The sequence below is a fragment of the Moschus berezovskii genome, chromosome 16 (assembly GCF_049115385.1).
Source record: "Moschus berezovskii isolate FMDL1 chromosome 16, NW_MosBer_1.0, whole genome shotgun sequence".
Lineage (NCBI taxonomy): Eukaryota > Metazoa > Chordata > Mammalia > Artiodactyla > Moschidae > Moschus > Moschus berezovskii.
This window is the reverse complement of record NC_142475.1, coordinates 72,951,964-72,968,071: the sequence shown is the minus strand read 5'-3', so window position 1 is coordinate 72,968,071 and position 16,108 is coordinate 72,951,964. Positions and strand designations below refer to the sequence as shown.

General features: G+C 42.3%; 1 protein-coding gene across 1 annotated transcript in view; it reads left to right on the top strand.

Annotated features, from left to right (window-relative positions):
• Nucleotides 1-16,108, top strand: part of CLVS1 (clavesin 1) — a 154,549-nt gene that overhangs the window by 83,520 nt on the left and 54,921 nt on the right. The gene's annotated exons all lie outside the window — the stretch shown is intronic.

The following is a 16,108-nucleotide window of genomic DNA, read 5'->3' as shown; positions in this document are numbered from 1 at the left end:
GCCCCAAATCTGAATATCCATGGTTTGCCTTTCAGTTGTTCTTTCACAAAAACAAGGAGGGTGTTGCATGTAAAAAGCAGCTAGTTCGGCTCCCTAGTCAAACAAGGAACCAGGGCCTTTTCTCAAAATGACCATTGTGTCTCAGTGCCCAGCACACATGCTTCACCTGTACCACCCACTTCTCATACAATATTAAAATGACATGTATTCAAGGGTCCAGACTTAACAGAGTTTCTGGTTTTTTCTGCTTTACCCAGGACACCCTTATGTAGAACTGACATAGGTTTCTCTCTTTGGGTTGGCATTGTGGAAGACAAAGAGTTCCAGTACAGTCTGGTGCCACTGCCTTGATTCCTGTTGCACCATTGGTGCGAGCAGCAACCTAGTGAAAGACGCAAATAATCTTAATACTATCATAAAAATAATTTTGACCTTGTGGCCTCAAAGATCCCTGCAGGATAACAGGTCACAGTTAAGAACTACTGCTGTCTACAAATTCTTTTGTGTATCTTGATATTCTTGGGTCAAAGGCTCTAAATATTTTCAGGTACCTGATACATACTAGAAATTGCCCTTTAGACATGATCCGTCAGTTTGCATTTTCCCCTGCAAGGTACACATCTCCCTGGTGACTCAGACGGTAAAGAATTTGCCTGCAGTGCAGAAGACCTGGGTTCGATTAAAAAGCACAGATATCAACTGGATGCTGCTGACTCCAAGTTGCTTGAAAAGAATCAGACATTTATGGAATGCCAAACACCATTCTGGGCTCTCAGGACACAGAAGTGGGTCCATTTTAGATTGAAATTCTCCCACATTCCCAAGAGTGGAATTGCTGCTGTCGGTTCATAACCTCGGGATCTTCATCCAGCCCAGAGTTTCTCATGAGGTACTCTGCATATAAGCTAAACCTGTATCCAGGTCAGGAAGCAACAATTAGAACTGGACATGGAACAACAGACTGGTTCCAAATAGGGAAAGGAGTACGTCAAGGCTGTATATTGTCACCCTGCTTATTTAACTTATATGCAGAGTACCTCATGAGAAATGCTGGGCTGGATGAAGCATAAGCTGGAATCAAGATTGCTGGGAGAAATATCAATAACCTCAGATATCCAAATGATACCACCCTTATGGCAGAAAGCGAAGAAGAACTAAAGAGCTCCTTGATGAAAGTGAAAGAAGAGAGTGAAAAAGTTGGCTTAAAGCTCAACATTCAGAAAACTAAGATCATGGCATCTGGTCCCATCACTTCATGGGAAATAGATGGGGAAACAGTGGAAACAGTGAGAGACTTTATTTTGGGAGGCTCCAAAATCACTGCAGATGGTGATTGCAGCCATGAAATTAAAAGACACTTACTCCTTGGCAGAAAAGCTATGACCAACCTGCTGCTGCTGGTGCTGCTGCATCACTTCAATTGTGTCCGACTCTGTGTGACCCCATAGACGGCAGCCCACCAGGCTCCCCCATCCCTAAGATTCTCCAGGCAAGAACACTGGAGTGGGCTGCCATTTCCTCCTCCAATGTGTGAAAGTGAAAAGTGAAAGTGAAGTCGCTCAGTCATGTCTGACTCGTAGTGACCCCATGGACTGCAGCCCACCAGGCTCCTCCGTCCATGGGATTTTCTAGGCAAGAGTACTGGAGTGGCTTGCCATTGCCTCTCCAATGACCAACCTAGACAGCATATTAAAAAGAAGAGACATTACTTTACCAACAGAGGTCCATCTAGTCAAAGCTACGGTTTTTCCAGTATTCATGTATGGATGTGAGAGTTGGATTATAAAGAAAGCTGAGCACTGAAGAATTGATGCTTTTGAACTGTGGTGTTGGAGAAGACTCTTGAGAGTCCCTTGGACTACAAGGAGATCCAACCAGTCCATCCTAAAGGAAATCAGTCCTGAATATTCATTGGAAGGACTGATGTTGAAGCTGAAACTCCAATACTTTGGCCACCTGATATGAAGAACTGACTCATTTGAAAAGACTCTGGTGCTGGGAAAGACTGAAGGTGGGAGGAGAATGGGACGACAGAGGATGAGATGGTTGGATGGCATCACCAACTTGATGAACATGAGTTTGAGTAAACTCTGGGAGTTGGTGATGGATAGGGAGGCCTGGTGTGCTGCAGTCTATGGGGTTGCAAAGAGTCAGACACGACTGAGCGATTGAACTGAACTGATCCCATTGTTTACTGCAGCACAATTTACAATAGCTAGAACATGGAAGCAACCTAGATGTCCACAACAGATGAATGGATAAAGAAGATGTGGTACATATACACAGTGGAATATTACTCAGCCATAAAAAGGAACACATTTGAGTCAGTTCTGATGAGGTGGATGAACCTAGAACCTATTATACAGAGTGAAGTGAGTTAGAAAGAGAAAGATAAATACCATATTCTAACACATATATACAGAATCTGGGAAAATGGTACTGAAGAATTTATTTTCAGGGCAACAATGGAGAAACAGACATAGAGAATAGACTTATGGACGTGGGGAGATGGGAGGAGAGGGTGAGCTGTATGGAAAGAGTAACATGGAAACTTACATTACCATGTGTAAAATAGATGGCCATCAAGAATTTGCTGTATGGCTCAGCAAACTCAAACAGGGGCTCTGTACCAACCTAGAGGGGTGGGATGGGGAGGGAGGTTGGAGGGAGGTTCAAAAGGGAGGGGATACATGTATACCTATGACTGATTCATGCTGAGGTTTGACAGAAAACAACAAAATTCTAGAAATCAATTATCCTTCAATAAAAAAAATTAAAAAGAAAAATAAAGCACAGATATTATTTGTTTTTTTAAAAGTAACTAATTATTGTCTCTAGGATTATTAATATTGTCAATGTAGCTTTCTGGTTAGGATTTACTAAACCAACACATCAATAAACTCTGGTTGTTTATACAATTTAGTATATGTGCTTCCAAAGTCAGCACAAGTTGTTTATACAATTTAAAAGTCTATTTTCACACTGATAAAAATGGCATTTGAAATTGGAATAAAGCATCTAAAGAAATACTGCACTGCTGATGACAAAGAATTCTATGCAATTGATTTTTGAATCAGTTATTGGAGGAAAAATAAATTTAGTTTAGCACAAGTTCCATTGATTCTCAAGAGAAAATTACATGTATAATAAATAACTCTTGTGATAGTCAAATAAGTCTTTTCAGTTAAATGAACTTTTTAGTGTGTTCTGGGCCTTCTTAACCAACAGTAAAATGGTAAAAGAAAGCTGTTTTTTAAATTCAAAATTTCTAACATATCAATAATAGGCCTAAGTATGAGGAAGATCTCCTGGAGGAGAAAATGGCAACCCATTCCAGTAGTCTCGCCTGGAAAATCCCGTGGACATAGGAGCCTGGCGGGTTACAGTCCATGGGGTCGCAAAAGAGTCAGACAGGACTTAGCAACTAAACAGCAGCAAAATGATAGAGTGATGACTGAAAGGGTCAACCACAAGGTTTTCTTGGCCAAAGTGAGTATTTTTAAAAGGCCCATGTCTAAGAAGAGTTACTTGAATTTATTCATTCACTGAATGAGTATTTGTTAAACGCTTTTCGTTTGCTAGGTTTCAGATACACAAAACCCAATTAGACATGGACTCTAATCCTTCATTTATTCATTCATCAAATATTTATTGAGTCTTATTATGGGTCAGCCCCTGTTACAGGCACTGAGAATACGTGGGAGGACAAGACAGACCAGGTCCCTCCTCTTCTGCTACCGACAGTCTAGGGTGGTGGGGAGGAGAGGGATAATAAATGATAAACAAGTAAACAGGGCAGCTTCCCAGGTGGTGCTAGTATAAGGAACCCGCCTGCCAACGCCGGAGACGTGAGACACAGGTACAATCCCTGGATCAGGCAGATCCTCTGGAGGAGGGCATGGCAACCCACTCCAGTATTCTTGCCTGGGAAATCCCATGGACAGAGGAGGCTGGCGGGCTACAGTCCATGGGGTTGCAAAGAGTCACGACAGGACTGAAGTGACTTAGCACACATGCATGCAAGCAAGGCCATTTCAGACAATGATAAGTGCCGTAAAGAAGGTAAAACTAGAGGCCGTGATAGAATAATGGGGGGAAGGGGAAGAAACAGAAGTGCATCTCAAGAGATAAAATTTGAGCTTATATCTAAGTGACACTGAGAAGCTAGACATTCAAAGATCTGGAACAGGGACTTCTAGGCAGAGGAAACAGCAAGTGCAAAGGCCTTTAGAAGAGTTTTTAAAAATCAGATTGGAAAGACAAGTGGGAGCTCCCTCCTTCCTCCCACCCTGCACCCCACCTCCTGTAGGTGTGCTCCGTGAGATGGTAGGATCTGACCCATGTCTCATCTCTAGACCTAAAAACTGACCCACCAGGCCAAGGCTCTGTCAGGGTTTCATATGCCTGCAGTAAGCCACAGACTTGACGTCATTTCATCTATACAGACGCACTGAGAAATTTTTATAGTTTGCATGGAATGATTCTAGAATCAAACCATATATAAACCACTGTTTATAACCGAGGAAACTCAGCTTGGGCATACAAGTACAAATACCTGAGATCCTGGTGCTATTCATCTCAGTGAGAGATGCTGCTTTCACCTTTGTTGATCTACTTGGGTGTCGCGAGCAGGTTGAGAACAGTGATCTATAGAGGAAAACATGCAGTATGTTAAGAAAATCTGACGTCTTGGAGATAGATATCCAGAGTTAATGGGAAACGGTGGTCTCTGTATTGTTGACAGAACACCCCCAATCCTCAGGCCACTCATCAGCACAGTTATTAATCTTTTTCTCCAAATCAAAGGAAGAAATACATCAAACTTAAAAGCCCTAAAGGGAACAGAAAACAAAAAAGGAGAGAGTAATCTGTAAAAAGCAGTGTTGAGTTTGGTTTTGGTTTTCATTAAGAGGACTTTCTCAATGATACTACTAAAACAAGACATATTTCAATATGACTGACACGTAATATATATGTTTTGAATAGGCAATCTCTTCACATTGCATATAAATCAAACAATATAAAAGGGTATTTATCAAATGTTTTTACCTTATTCCTATCCTTCACTTCCACAAGGGTAACTTCTTTTCTTAGTTTCTTGTGTCTATGTAACAGAAATAGGAATATAGATATTCATATTTCCCCCTTTTATTCAAATATTATATATTCTATACAGTATTCCCCATCTTGTTTTATTATTTAAACAATATGTCTTGAGGATTTCAGCATATCATTTCATAGAAAGCACATCTTTCTATAACAACACGAAGAGTTCTTTTTTTTTTTTTTTTTTTACATGCGCAGAGTATTCTATTTTGTGGATGTACCACAGTGTGCTAAACATAGTCTTTTATAAATGGATATTTGGTCTGATTCCAATCTTTTGCTACTATGAGCAATGCAGCAAGGAACAAGTTTGTATGTGCAATATTTTGCACATGTACAATTACATCTGCAAGATTAATTCTCAGGAGTAGGATTTTTGTATAAATAAGAACTATCCACTTGTAATTTGTAAATATGCAGAAATATCCCTCCACGGGGAATGCACGACAGTATCCACTACCATCAATCATTATGAGAACACCTATTATCAAAGACCTTGCTAAGGCCAGAATGTATTTTCAATCTTTTGGATTTCTGACAGACAAAATGGATTCCATTCCATTTTTCATGGAATGAAAAATGTCTCAGTGAAATTCTAATTTCCATTTCTCTGTAACTGAGGTGGGGCATCTTTTCATATGTTTAACCAGAATTTGTCTTTCCTTTTCTGTTAATTTTCTGCTCATATCCTTTCACTGTTTTCTCTATTATGTTGTTGGTTTTATCAATTTACATTAGGGAGGTAAGCTCTTTGTCATTTGAATTGCAACAATTTCTCCTAGGTTTCTGTCAGTTATCTTTTGATGCTACTTGCAGGATTTTTGTCTACGTTTTGTTTTTGCTAGATAAGAGGAATTTTTAAAATTGCAGTGGTTCAATTTTGTATGATTTCAGGATTTTCTCCTGAAGTTTTGCAACTTCTTTTCATTTTGCCTTTAAATTTTTAGAGCTTATCCTATTGCACAGTGTGGGTTTCTGTTGTTCTAGAAGGCTGCCTGGTTCTAATAAAATTTATGAACACATTTATTTCTACTCTTCTATTTATATTTGCCATCTTCATTATATGCCATATATATTTGGGTCTCTTCATGAACAGATACCATACTGTTTTAACTATTGAGACTTAAAATTAAGTTTTAATATCTAGTGGATTTAGTTCCTTTAAGAAATTCTACTCATTATAAATGCATCACCTGTGAAAACAAATATAGCTGGTTCTCCCAAGCCAACTATATGATTTCCTGGTTCGGAAGTCAGATGGCCTCTATTAGAACCAAGTCTTTCATTCTGCTCTGCTCTCTGCACACCTGTCCCACCTCACCCCCATCAGATTTAAGTTAAAGCCACTATCTTCTGGCACTAATTGTTTTCTCCTCTATTCTCTGAGCTTTTACTTGTAAGGTGGCAAATGTAGTGCTTTTTAGACTTTTCAGATGGGTTGGATTTAGGACTGGGCTCCAGTCTCTCGGATCCAGATCCTGTATGTTTCTCTGGGGAGCAGATAATAGACAACTTTTTATAAATGGATTAAAGAAAGGATGGCTCAGCCGGTAAAGAACCCACCTGCCAGTGCAGGAGACACAGGAGATGCCGGTTCGCTCCCTGGGTGGGGAAGATACTCGAGAGGGCATGGCAGCGTACTGCAGTATTCTTGCCTGGAGAATCCCATGGCAGAGAAGCCTGCTGGGCTACAGTCCCTGGGGTCACAAAGAGTCGGACACAACTGAGTGACTAAGCATTGGAAAGAAACGCAGGCTTCCAAGAATATACTTAGGAGAAACAGACATGCATAACGGGGGTCAGGCAGAAAGGAAAAGAGAGGAAGAGAGAGGGGACGGGAGGGTGAAAGAAAAGAAAATGAATTAGGAGGGAAAAGTGATTCCGGGGCCCCAGAGCATATTGAAGTCCTGGGAATCCCAAAGCAGCCCCGCCTGCCTCCTGAGCGCTATCCAGTGACCTTCAGGCCGGGCTCTGAGACTTGCATAGACCGGAGGGCCCAGCCTTTCCGCCCTTCCTGAACCCCAGAGACAGAGAGGTTCTCACTGGCGGTGCAGTTCCAGGGCCTCGGGTATAGACCTTCTCTGGGAGCCACGAGGGAGCGGCCCCCACATCCCCATGTCACGGGGCGAAGCCGGCAGCCAAGAGGGCGGGTGCAGGAGCAGTAGGGGTGGGAGGGCGGTGCCCCCCCGGTCCTCCCCAGACCCTCCCTCCCTCCAGGCTCTCTGCCCGCCTGGGATGCCCCCTTGCACTATTAACCCGTGAACAGGCTGGCTCAGTCCAGGCTGCACATCTCAGTACTTTTGAATTCTGTTTGAAACTCCCGGTCAAAGATTTATTTATGAGGCAAAGTATATGCTACAGCAACATTCACAAAATGCAAAAGATTTGCAGTTAACCTTTGAACAGTACAGGTTTGAATTACAATTACCACTTATTCTCAGCTTTTTTACCCTGGTGGCTCAGTGGTGAAGAATCAGCCTGCCAGTGCAGGAGACACAGGTTCCATTCCTGGGTGGGGACAATCCTCCGGAGAAGGAAATGGGAACCCATTCTAGTATTCTTGCCTGGCAAATGTCATGGACAGAGAAGCCAGGCGGGTTACAGTCAGAGGAGTCGTGAAAGAGTCGGACAATACTTAGTGACTAAACAACAACAAAACAAACAGCACTGGAGGTTGGTTGAATTTGCAAATGTGGAACTGCCCATCTAGAGGAACCATGGATACAGAGGGCGAACTGTATATTGTACCAGATTTTCTACTGTGTGAAAGCCCCTCACCCTCGCGTTGTTCAAGGATAAACTGTACTCCCATTAATATTGCAACAGAATTGCTTTCGGCTACTGATAGCTAATACCTGTCTCCTTGATCACAAATATATACTTGGAAGGAGTTATTGATGCCAGGAATATAACTGCCATTCTGAGCATAGAACTTACTGGAAGCTTCATTTCTAATTTTGAATAACTGATGAGTAACTTAACCTTTGGGGTGGAGGGGACCTAGTCAATCAACAACACTGAGCATTCTGTGCCAGGCCTCTGGAAAATAATAACGCAGCATAATATAAAATTCAAGAATGTGGGGAAGAAAAAGAAATAAATCTGTTCCTGTCCCAAAGTGGCTCACTGTCATGTAAGAAAGATAGATATATAAACTAATACAGAGAAAAGTGAGAAGTATGAAAATAAATATGTGCCCAAGATGCTACAGAGCTCTTACAAAGAAAGGGAGTCACCTGGGAGTTCATGCAATTAGGCAAAAAAGACCGCATGACCGAAGCGGGATCTGCAGGGGACTTTAAACAATACATAGCTATAAAAGGGACTTTCCTGGTGGCTCAGTGGTAAAGAATCTGCCACAATGGAGGAGACCCAAGAGACCTGGACTCCATCCGTGAGTCAGAAAGGTCCCCTGGAGAAGGAAATGGCAACCCCACGCCAGTATTCCTGCCTCGGAAATTCCATGGACAGAGGAGCCTGGAGGGCTACAGTTGGTGGGGTTGAAGAGTCAGACGTGACTAAGAACGCACACAGAGAGTTATAAAAGATGAGGAAAAACAGAGCACTCAAGCTTCATTTGGAATTTATCAAAAAACTTATTTTTCATATTTTCCATTATTTTTTCCTCTACTTATTTTGGGGCTGGGATATTTTTATGACACAGTATGGAGAATAGAATGAGACTTTTTTTGAACTATTATTGATTTATAGTGTTGTGTTAGATTCAAGAATGAGACATCTTTAACACACAAAGATGCTACGGTGAACCTCAGGGTCTCAGAATTGTTTTTCAAGAGATGCAGCTATGGCCTCCTCCTTGGGTGGAGGCAGTGAATGGGGTCAGAAGCTTCCAGACTGATGCAAGGAGGCAGCTCCTACCTTTACTGTCACTGTTAGCAACCTGCAATCAACTGAGAAAAGTTGTGGGGGAAAGGTACTGCAGAGGAAAAGAAAGAGAAACACTATCATTAGGATGCCGAGAGTTGATATGATCAAACTGAGCCTGTCTGTGCAGGAAAAACCCCTGGCTGACTTCGGAGGCACGCAGCTGCCCCCAGGCCAGCCGGATGAGGTGTCAGCTATCGCTCGTCCTCTCAGCAGCTGTCAGTGCTTCAGGTCCCCCAGACAGGGACAACTGCCTGCTTATCAGGCAGTTTATTAACATATTTTATAATTCATGAAGTTTAACTTATTCTCTACACTCCACAGAAGGTAGCAGAAGTTAGGTGTCATTTGGAGGTTGGAAAATAGAAACAGTTAACCAGGTTTCACCCCCAAGAAAACGGGAGATTGAAATGTTTCCCTGGGCTGAGGCATGAGGCTTTTGGCTTCATTATCCTCACTGGCTCGTGACTCATCTACATTCTAAGGCCTTTTCCCTCAAACCACTTCTCTCTGCATTCCTCTGCTCTCCCAGGCTTTGTCATTTCACATCAGGCCCATTTATGACATTATTCACTTTTGCCTTTGACATTTTCCAGAGGGAAGGAGCAAAAAAGGTGGCCTCTCCATCAGTGGCCAGGTGGTTACCAAGTGTGACCTCCTACCAGAAGTGGGGGCGTCTGCCCTGGAAGCTCTAGGTATAGGACTGCATGCTCTCAGTCTGACAATCTACTCCATAGTCACAAATTTGCACTGAAACATTATCTAGTGAAAAAGGGTAAAATCTATAACAAGAAAAACATGGATGCTAGGAGATACTTTTTTGGCTTTCACATGGTGATGGCTAAGCCCTTCCATGATGTAGACCTTTATTCAGAGTCATCAAAATAATCAGCTGTTCATCAAGAATGCCTGGACCCTTGTGCGCAGGAAGGCAGAGCTACTGGAATGCAAGCAGAACTATAGAATTCCAGGGACCAGAGGAGCATCAGCTCTCACTGCGCCTTCCATGGCTGCCAATATGTGGTCCATGCTGCTTGCTCTCCAGAAATGCAAAGCATTTCCAGCGAGTGGCTGCCTATCTTCATTGTCAAGGTGATGGAGGGCACACGTTATTCTTAAGAAGGGGCCAGATCAGCAGCCTTAGGATGGTGCATGAGAGGAGCCACTGATGTATAGGAGGAAAAGTTTCTATTTTCTATTTTCACGGCTTTTATCCACACATTCAGTTTATGCATAAGTAGGGCTTCCAAGGTGACTCAGATGATAAAGAATCTGCCTGCAATGCAGGACACTTTGGCTACCTGATGCAAAGAGCCAACTCATTAAAAAAGACCCTGATCCTGGGAAAGATTGAGGGCAGGAGGAGAAGGGGATGACAGAGGATGAGATGGTTGGATGGCATCACTGACCCAACTGATAAGAGTTTGAGCAAACTCCGGGAGGTGATACAGGACAGGGAAGCCTGGCGTGCTGCAGTCCATGGTGTTGCAAAGAGCTGGACATGACTTAGTGACTAAACAAAACCAACAACTGAACACAAGTGAAGTTGGTAACTTTGATGCATAGAATCCACAGTTATCCTACCTATTCAGCCTCAGTGGGAACAATATGAGTACCCAGGGCTGGGAAGTGGAGCACAAGGGGCACCTTGAACATCCTTATTCCCAGAATCAGGCACACTAGAGGGTGACTGACCAATAGAAGGGGGTGAGAAAGTAGGAAGAACTAATAAATAGATCAGTGCATTTAAAAAGGAACAAATGAAGATATCAACAAGACTACAAATGAGGACCATTTCTTTGCGAAGGGTTTTGGTGAAAATAATGAGGGAAAAGAAGGAATTTTCTCTAAGAGATTTGAGTATGCCTCTGAATAAGCAATGGGAAAAAAAAGTTTGCTGAGATGCTGAAGACTGCCGGGCTCCAGGGACCTGTAATTGTTTCAGCAGCCAAGGGAACTCCAAAGCTGAACTGAAAATCAGGCTTCTCTTTTACCTTCTTATATTAATATAGTTCAGCATAATTCTCTGGAACTTCCACAGGGAATCCTGTGCCTGCAGCAGCTGAGTCCCAAAGCTTGATGCTTTAGTTATCCTATTTATCATTCTATGCATCTCTATAGGTTTTTCAGCATACCTTCCTGATTCTAGATATTCTAGACTTCACCTGTTGAACTTAACTGCAGATCTGCACACCACCAGTTACAGATGCAATGTCCAAGGAGCCCAAGACAGACTTCTAGAGTTTCTAAGAATAATTCCCTTAGTCCCTGATCTTTGCTGTTTACCGTGAGAAGTGAAAATGAAATGTTAGTTGCTCAGTCATGACCAACTGTTTTGCGAACACATGGACGAGAACCTGCCAGGCAAGAATACTGAGAGTGTGGGTTGCCATTTGCTTCTCCAGAGGATCTTCCTGACCCAGAGATTGAACCCAGGTCTCCTGCATTGCAGGAAGATCCTTTACTGTCTGAGCCACCATAGAAGCCACTGTTTGCCTTGTGTGCTGTGAGTTTAGTCACTCAGTCGTGTCCAACTCTTTGTGACCCCTTAGGCTGTAACCCACCAGGCGCCTCTGCCCAGTGGATTTTCCAGGTAAGAATACTGGAGACGGTTGCTGTTTCCTTTTTCAGGGGATCTTACTGGTGCAGCGCTCGAATCCTCATCTCCTGCTTTTCGTTCACTGGCCGGTGGGTTCTTTACCACTAGTGTCACTTGGGAAGCCCCAAGAAAGTGGAGATGTGTATATACACATACATATGGCTGAGTCAAGTTGTTGTATGGCAGAAACCAACACAACATTGTAAAGCAGTTATCCTCCAATTACAAAAAGACACAAATATGAAAAAAAGGAAGGTCTGGCACATGGCAAACACAAGCAGGTTTAAAGAAAAGCTTTAAAAAAATGGTACTATTTTAGAAATTATTTTTACTAATCATTAATTTATTTTAATTTCATACTCCAAAACATATGCAACTCAATATCTGTGAGTTGAGGAAAATAGAAATTAAACCTAGCATCACATGAAAGGTTATTATTGCTTGTTTGTTTGAGGTGGTGGGTGTTTTGGTTGGGATACAGATTTATTCTCTACTTCTGTGTCTCTGTTTCTGCTTTGTAAGATCATCTATACCAGTTTTTTTCAGATTCCACGTATATGCATTATTATACTCATTTGTTTTTCTACTTCTGACTTACTTCACTCTGTATAACACTCTCTAGGTCCATCCTTGTCTATACAAATGACCCAACTTTGTTTGTTTTTCAGTTCAGTTCAGTTGCTCAGTCATGTCCAACTCTTTGCAACCCCAGGGACTGCAGCAGGCCAAGCCTCCCTGTCCATCACCAACTCCCAGAGTTTACCCAGACTCATGTCCATTGAGTCAGCGATGCCATCCAACCACCTCATCCTCTGTCATCCCCTTCTCCTCCTGCCTTCAATCTTTCCCAGCATCAGGATCTTTTCAAATGAGTCAGTTCTTCGCATCAGGTGGCCAAAGTATTGGAGTTTCAGCTTCAACATCAGTCCTAACAATGAACACCCAGGACTGATCTCCTTTAGGATGAGCTAGTTGTATCTCCTTGCAGTCCAAGGGACTCTCAAGAGTCTTCTCCAACACCATAGTTGAAAGGCATCAATTCTTCAGCGCTCAGCTTTCTTTATAGTCCAGTTCTCACATCCATACATGACTACTGGAAAAACCATAGCTTTGACTAGACAGACCTTTGTTGGCAAAGTAATGTCTCTGCTTTTTAATATGCTAAGTTGGTCATAACTTTTCTTCCCAGGAGTAAGAGTCTTTTAATTTCATGGCTACAATCACCATCTACAGTGATTCTGGAGCCCCAAGAAATAAACTCTGCCACTGTTTCCATTGTTTATTTTTATGGCTGAGTAAAATTCATACAACCTGTGCCACTCCAAAATGCATATGAGCATCATACCGCCATAAATTCAGCACAGTTACAGAGCTCTAGTATGTAGTAGAACTAAAAATTAAAACATTCTTGAAGTCAGACAGTTACAAAGTTTGTCTGATTCTCAGAACACATTAAACTATACTCATTAGCTCAGTCAAACTCATCAAGACTTGTACATCTTCTCTAGGGCAAGACAAGCACAGAAGATATTCTGCAGGGATTTCTCCTGCAAGGAACAGGGGCCTTCCTTTCTTACCTAATTATAAATATCTTCCAAAATTCAGCCTGTGTGCTGTTATATAATTCTGCTTAAAAATGTTTTTCAGTAAGGGGAATGTGCCCTAAATCTGACATGTGCATGTACTCAGTCATGTCCAACTCATTGCGACCCCATGGACTGAAGCCCACTAAGCTCTTCTGTCCATGGAATTTTCCAGGCAAGAATGCAGGAGTGGGTTGTCATTTCCTTCTCCAGGGGATCTTTCCTACCTAGGTATCGAACCCCGGTTTCCTGAATTGCAGGCGGATTCTCTACTGTCTGAGCCACCAGGGAAGCCCAAAATCCGACCAAAGATATGTCAAAACATACATGTACAATTATAAACCTGTATGAGCTTCCCAGGTGTCGCTACTGGTAAAGAGTCCTCCTGCCAATGCTGGAGACACCATAGATGTGGGTTTGATTTCTGGGTCGGGAAAACCCCCTGGAGTAGGAAATGGCAACCCCCTCCAGTATTCTTGCCTGAATTCCATGGACAGAGGAGCCTGGCAGGCTACACCCCATGGGTGTAACTCCCATGGGTGTAATTCCACAAAGAGTTGGACACAACTGAGCACACATGCACCGCACAAACCTGTATGGGAAATATTGACAACATATCTGTGCTCCAAATCCAATAAGATGGGCATAGAGTATACTGCCCACATGGATTTTATAAAGATTTTTTAGTGTTCCATAAATCTTTTTATTGGCCACCAAACACATACACACAAGCAAAACCCAATATTAATGATACAATGAGTAACAGTCATTTTCTTTGCCTAATTCAGTTAATGGAAATTTTTTCTTTTTCTTTGTTTTAAAAAGAGTGATTTGTCATATCTAGGTGCCCTGAAAATGCTATTCAGTAAAATTTCTTCTGTGCCCTCTTGTCCTCTTGCCTCTTGATAGAATTATTAGCTAACAGCTAATAGAGGCATTCAGAAAACTAAGATCATGGCAACTGGTCCCATCACTTCTTGGGAAATAAATGGGAAAAAAATGGAAAGTAACTTTATTTTGGGGGGCTCCAAAATCACTGCAGATGGTGACTGCAGCCATGAAATTAAAAGACGCTTACTCCTTGGAAGAAAAGTTATGACCAACCTAGATAGCATATTAAGAAGCAGAGACATTACTTTGCCAACAAAGGCCTGTCTAGTCAAAGCTATGGTTTTTCCAGTAGTCATGTATGGATGAGAAAGCTGAGCGCTGAAGAATTGATGCTTTTGAACTGTGGTGTTGGAGAAGACTCTTGAGAGTCTCTTGGGCTGCAAGGAGATCCAACCAGTCCATCCTAAAGGAGATCAGTTCTGAGTGTTCATTGGAAGGATGGACATTGAAGCTGAAACTCCAATACTTTGGCCACCTGATGTGACAAACTGACTCATTTGAAAAGTCCCTGATGCTGGGAAAGATTGAAGGTAGGAGGAGAAGGGGATAACAGGATGAGGTGGTTGGATGGCATCGCCGACTCAATGGACATGAGTTTGAGTAAACTCCAGGAGCTGGTGATGAACAGGGAGGCCTGGCATGCTGCAGTCCATGGGGTTGCAAAGAGTCGGACAAGACTGAGCAACTGAACTGAACTGAATAGAGGCATCCAAGCACATGTGCTAACTGTAGAGCTACATTTTCCAAATATCACCAGGAATGTCCCCTTTCCACCATCCAACAGCAAACCATGTTTGACCCAAGTGTCTCTCAGGAGAGCAGATTGAACTAAGATGGAAATGTAATTTGAGCAATATCAAAGAATTGGAATAGTTAATTTCCAAACATGACAGCACTCATTTTCCGTATGTAGCAAAGGAGTCTCATTTATAAATCAAGAGTAATCTGCAGAGACTTGGGAACATTCATCAACGATTTATAAGATTATTACATGAGACTCCAGATCACAGTCCATCTCTGTCTACACTTAGACACATAGATACACACACACACTCACCGTATAAAATCATTCTGCATTATACAGAGACATACTATTGAATTCTCTATTGCAATGGAGAGGACGAATTAGCAAATTCATTAATGAACTCTTGTGTTTCCCCCAAAGTTGTCAGCTGTAATAATTCATTTGTTTTCCCAAATCATCTGCCATTATTATCCACACCACTGCCTCTCAGTGGACACTGGGACCTCGAAAAGGTTTTACTTTTACTGCAGAGCCAAGACTCCAGGGCACCAAGTGTTGTGGGCAAAGCATAGAGGGTTCCCTGAGCAGTGACTGCTTTGGGCATAGAGAACCTCCCCAAAGACTCACTTCTCATTTGTCTGGTCTATATCATCAGCATCAAAGAAGGAAGACACAAACACAAAGACACCAAAGTGGCTTGGACTAACTGCTAAAGTAACATCATTAGCACATAATTCATTTGTTCTCATGCAGCGGTGGAAGCTTTCTATTTTTAATTTTTAAAACTTATTTATTTTGGGCTGTACTTGTTCTTCATTGCTGCCCATGGGCTTTCTCTAGTTGCAGCGAGTGGTGGCTACTCTAGTTGTGGTGCATGGGCTTCTTAATCAAGCAGTAGCATGAGTCTTGGCTTTAATTACTTATGAAAGGCCCTTGTTCTCCTACATCCAGTAATGGTCAAATATCACAATTATTCTACAATATGGATAAAATTGCTTTGTGCATGTGCGTACTCAGCTGCTTCAGTCGTGTCCGACTCTTTGCAACCTTATGGACTGTAGCCCACCAGGCCCCTCAGTCCATGAGATTCTCTAGGCAAGAAGACTGAAGTGGGTTGCCCCATTTCCTTCTCCAGAAGATCTTCCCGACCCAGGGATCAAACCCAAATTTCCTGCATTTCAGGCTGATTGTTTACCAACTGAGCCACCAGAGAAAGCCCTAAAATTGCTTATTTGTTTTCTTGGATCTTTCTCCCATGGAACTGTGTCTTTCTCAAAGGAGGCTACTCAATCATTTCAT